Raw genomic sequence first — 6,000 nt, 5'->3', positions numbered from 1 at the left:
ATGTGGCTGCGGCGGGGGATGTCCAGGATGAGTCGTGCTGAGGTGTTCTGGATCCGCTGGAGTCTTTTCTGGAGTTTGGCGGTGGTTCCAGCGTAGAGGGAGTTGCCGTAGTCCAGACGGCTGGTGACGAGGGCCTGGGTGACCGTCTTCCTAAATAAAATAACACCAAGAAGCAAAAAGCACTATTGAGGTCATCTAGTCGCACCGGACCGGTACAAAGTCATAAGTTCAGGCCAACTGCAATGGAGCTCGGGCCAGCTACAAGGGCCCAGTTAGGCTCGCTGAGCAAAGTAACTTAAATCCTGGTTGCGGAGTGTTGCGTGGATCCACGTCGATGATGCGTCGCACAGTGGAGGTAATAAGTTGGTTCCGAGTTGTGATGGGGCTGCGGTGAGAGGTGCTGATGCATCGACGTCTGGGATCCTGTTGACAGGGCTTGCGATGAGACGTCCAGTGTTGAGGATGCGTGGCGCTGCTGAGAAGATGCATCCATTTGGGGAACAGCGTTTACATCGCAACTTTTACCACGCACTACCTTTACCACGCAACTTTTACAACGCACGTCGTTACAACAACTTGCGCTGGGGGGCGCTGTAGGATAGGAAATAGTTTAATTTACTATCCAAAACCTTCCCCACTATCCACGGGGACTGGAGTTGTAATAGTAAATTAAACAATTCACTATCCAGCGCCCCCCAACGCAAGTCGTTGTAACAACTTGCTTTGTAAAAGTTGCGTGGTAAAGGCATGCGTTGTAAAAGCATGCATTGTGATGTCATACATCCATCCATTTGAATGAGCGGTGACGCTGCAACGCAGAGTTTCAGCATCATTGTAGGTGCTGGGTTGATGAGAGAAATGAGGAACTTGCACTGGGTAAAGTGTCGCGCAGTGGCATTGGCAGTTCCAAAGGTGATGCATCGATCCCAAGATGTGTGAGGCGGCGGTGATCCAAGTCTTTTGTGATGTGTGTTTTTTGGTGATGTGTCCAGTTGACGCAACAGCAGCGATTCATCGGTTCTGCTCCAGGATGCACCACTCAGCCAAGCAAATAGGTTGGTTCAGTTTGGGGATGCATCACTCAGCAGAGAGGATGCACCCGTTCTGCTGGCAAGCACCTTAGGACCACATCCAAGGGTCCAGAACTGGGGTGGCACCACTTGGCAGTATTTACAACACAGACAGAACTACGCAGTGCCATTACAACGCAGGCATTATAACAAACGTGCTGTTACCACGCGTTCCAATACAACGCAAGTCATTACAATGACTTGCTTTAGGTAACGCATTTTGAATTTTAAATCCAACACCTACCCTACAGTTGCACAGACTGGAGTTGGGACAGTAAAATATACTATCCCGAAGTCCAGCACTTCCCTGAGGCAAGTCGTTGTAACAACTTGAGTTGTAATGGCACTTGTTGTAACGACACATTTGTTGTATTGCCCGCGTTGTAAAGGCATACATTGTAAAAGCATGTGTGAATATGTCATACATCCCTTGGCAGGGTAGACTCCTAAGTGCCACAGTCCAGGTGCATAAGCAGAGTGGTTGGAAGTCTTGTATGTGCCTGACGCTTCAGCTCAGGAGGCCAGCCTACTGGCCCTTCCAGTCACTCTGGGTTCTGGGTTCAAGTGATGCAGGTCCATTCCTTCTCACGCAAATCGAGGGCAGCAGGTCAGCACAGCGGAGCAGTAGTCCAGCAGAGTTGCAGTCCTTCAGCAGCCCCTCAACCATTCTTCCTAGAAAAGTATCCACAGGTACAGAAGTGTACTGAAGTGGCGGTGTCTGAGGTTTAGTACTTATACTCAGTGGTGCCTATCAAGAGAGAAAGACTTCAAAGAGAGGACTTTGAAGTTCACACAGGCTCTACCCTTCCTGCTCCGGATCCAGACTCACTAAAGGGGTCCATGCAGCCCTTTGTGTGGGGACAGGACACAGCCTATTCAGGTGTAAGTGAGGCTGGGTCCAACTCCTCCCTCCCATCCTGCCAGGATGGCTCATCAAGTCACTCCTATGCTCCCATTGTGTGTGGCTGTCTAGAGGGAGCGCACAAAGTCCAATTGCCACCCATCCCAGATATGTAATCAGAGATGGGCAGCAGGCACCAAATAGCTAACGTAAGAAAAATGCCAATTTTCTTAAAGTGGCATTCTCAGAATTGCAATTTAAAACCCGACTTCACCATAAGTTTGGATTTTAAATTGTCATTTCTGAGACACAGTACTTGAATCAGTTACATCTTTCCATTTGGAAATTACTCTTATACAATGTAATAAAGTACCCAATATTACCATGCTAAGGGGAGAGAGCAGGTTAGCAGTGGTAAAGTGTGTGGAGTCGTAATGCCAATTTAAGCAATGCCAGACGAGTGGAGGAAGAAGGCAAAAGGTTGTGGGGAAGACCACCCTAAGGCTGTCATGTCTAAAAAAACTGTCCCTCTTTTGTTCTCATCTAGAAAAAGATAGGTGTGCACATCTCTTACAAGCCATTCATGCACTTCTATCAGGCTGAATAAGGCCAGCTGAGGATCCGAAACTCAATAACTTCTGCAATAAATGTTTTAATAACCATGCTCACCACCTTCTCTGCCAACTTTGCCATGAGTGGCAAGTGAGACAAAGCCTGTAATTATCTGAGCTAATCATAGATTACTTGATTGGTTCCGATTTAAAAGTTGCATTGATGATTTTTTTAACCAGGGTGGACTCAATTTGGGTAACATTGGATTGACCTATTTGAACACTTTCCAAACCAGCCGATTTGCAGGGCTGATTGGAAGCTCTAGCACATATATTTCTCTAGGTCCTATAAGGAAAAGTAGAAGCATGAGCGAAATTGGAAGGACTAATTTGACTTTATCTTCATCGATCCCTTCTTTTATTTGGAGTGCAGCAGATGTGACCTTTAATTAATTTGCATTTGTTTAGACATAGAAAAAATACTGCTGGCATGTCTTAAGGAGATAAATCAAGGGAAGTCCACATTTATTTGGTAGAAAATATGCCTGAATGCTGTGAGTGAGAGAGAAATACCACCTTGTACTATCTTCAAAATCAGCTGCATCTCTTACAAGTACCTTTACATGAAGACCTCTGTGAATCTAGCTACCAAACTAGCAATACTGTGGTGAGCACCAGGCGAGGATCTTCAGCATCCCCAGATTAGAGACTAAACACTGCAGGATGGAGAAAACAAGAAAACAAGCCTTCTCAGATAAAACCCTCTAAGTTTGCAACAACATCTCCTGTGGCATCAGAAATGCACAAATTCCCCTACACTTCAGGGACAAACAGAAACCTCACTTCATCAAGGATAGGCTGATGCCCCACCCCTTCCACTAGCTCTTACTCCTTGCTCTTCCCCTCTCCTGTGTTCATCCCCACTGGGCTTGCACCCTGTACAGTGCTCAAAAGCTAGGTTCCTCGGTATGTGCTTTAACCCCTTGCGTGCTCGTGACGGAACCATTCCGTCACGAGCCACGGTGGGGATGTGCTGGTGACGGAATGGTTCCGTCACGGCCGCGGCGCTGATTCCCCGCCTGCGTTGCATTGAGCGGGCGGGGCCGTGACGGAACCATTCCTGGCGCCGCGCTGTGCTAGGGGGCGGGGGGGGCTGCGCCCGCTCAATGCGGAATTACCACCGCGGCCAAGGGGTTAAAAACGCCAAATCCATGCATACCAACAAACAATGGTAATGCAGGAGAAGACAGATGATATACTGTGCATTGAGTCTGGGCAGAGTACACCACAGGCTCTCCAGGAGCGTAGTTACGTTGTGTGGGTTCCACTAAACAATGCTAAGATTGGGAGTTAAAGGGATAAGACACAGGTAGGTTTGAGTTGAGGAAGCCATGGTAGTTGGGACATGCAGGACCATTGTCAGCATGTTGGATTATCCATATAAACAGTAGAATAAGGCATAGTGTAAATGACATTTGAAGGTCATAAAGAGTGTTTGAGCAGAACTCTATACAAATAACAGAACCAGTAGCCACCTGGGACTCCGACATTGGAGTTTAACAAGTCACCAATGCATAAATTGCTCAGAAAGTCGGCGGAGAACTACTAGAGGTACACATGAGATGCTGTTCTCTGATCATAGTTATGGTGATCATGATATAATTGTATTTACAACTATATTTGAAGAAATATCTATACAAACAAGCCTTTCTAAACCCTTCCCTCTGACTCTTTCCCCCTCCACGTCCCCTTTACTCATACCAAACCCCCTCCTACTGCTATGAACTCCAAAAAAAGAGGGAACAAACTTTTTAGACCTTTCCTTCTTTCATATTTCCCTATACTAATTCCCCACTAATCCTGTTTGGGTTCAGGAGTAGCGTGCTACCAGACAAATAGCACTTCAACACCTCATCAGGGGTAGCAAGCACTATATAAATGCAAACTTATCCCTCCTCTATCCATTTCAATCCGAATAACAGACTAACATGTCCACCGCTCAAATTAATTTCATATTTCCCTAGACTAATTCACTGCTAATCCTTTTTTGGTTATGGAGTAGCATGCTACTCGCCGAAAAGCGCTTCAATACCTCATATGGGGTAGCAAGCGATATATAAATACAAACCTTTCCCCTATTCTATCCCTCAACTATCCTTCTAAATCCAAATAACAGACTAACATCCACACCTCAAATTAATTTCATATTTCCCTACACTAATTCACCACTAATCCTTTATGGTTTCCGGAGTAGCATGCTACTCGCCAAAAAAGTGATTAGATGCCTTGTCAGGAATAGTATAATTTATAAAAAGAGAAATGCTGGCCCTGCGATTTTTGATAGCTATATTTTGAGCAACAAACCAAATCCTTGTTATGATTTGTATGGTCGAATTTATTTAAACCATTTACTTTTTCATATAAATCTCATTAAGTTAAAGCATTGATTGCATGAGAAAAACACTACGTACATACAATTTATACAAAAACATTTGACAAAGAATTTTAACAAAAATACATAAATACATATGACAAAATGACATCCAATCATTTAGTGTACATAAATATACAAATACGGTCATACGAGAAGCATCAGTCGTTATGTAGTATTAAGCAATGAAGCTATTTGCAGTAAGGAAAAGAAAACAAAATGAATTGTAACAAATACAAATTTTCAATTGTCTGATAAATAAACTTGAATTCTTTCTGCTATTGCCAATTCCTTTCTGCTATTGCTACTCCTTATTTTCTGCAAATTGTCAGGAATAGTAAACACCATATAAATGTAATTAAAATACAATACAATACATTGACATGTATTCAACTTCTTGTATGTAGTCACAAAACATAAGAGCATTGGAAAATGTGCCACTTAATTCGAACCAGAAGTTCATGAAGAACCAATCCATGCTCAATCAGGAGAAGCCAGGGTGTGGCGGCTAACCTCATGGGAGGTAATATCTGATGCTGAACCCCCATTGCATTGGGGTTTCGAGGACCTATCCCGTGTCACCACCCTCCACAACTAGAACACAAGATACCTGGCCACACCAGTCTGACAAGCAATTCAGGAGTAAATTCAGCATATTGGGGCCCAAAAGTGTTGGTAAAGCAATCGCCAAGAAGGTCAGCATCCTGCATTCCTCAACCCTTCGCCCTTGGGCCTCTCATGACGTGTGACGTGATTTTATATAGTCAACTGGTTGGGTTCATGCCAGCACTAAGTATGGTCTTCTGCACACCTCGCTCTGTTATTATGCAGGTCTCTGTGGAGATACACCCAGCAGGTGCCTCGGGGCAGTTTCAAACCAGCTTCTCTGTCTCCTCATACATAGCACATAAACAAAGATGAATCACCTCCTGCCAAGCCACTCTTCTGTTCCACTCGAGCCTCCGTAGGGCAGAGGTGACGCATTCTACCGCGTGCCTAGCTTCATTGTCCCAGCATGCTGTGCACCGAATACAAATGAGCCACCTCCTGTTAAGCCACTCCCCTTTTCCACTAGAGCCTCCATACGTCAGAAGCGACGTCTTTCTT

This window comes from Lissotriton helveticus, chromosome 7, assembly GCF_964261635.1.
Source record: "Lissotriton helveticus chromosome 7, aLisHel1.1, whole genome shotgun sequence".
In the NCBI taxonomy this organism is placed as follows: Eukaryota; Metazoa; Chordata; class Amphibia; order Caudata; family Salamandridae; genus Lissotriton; species Lissotriton helveticus.
This window is presented reverse-complemented; position numbering follows the sequence as displayed.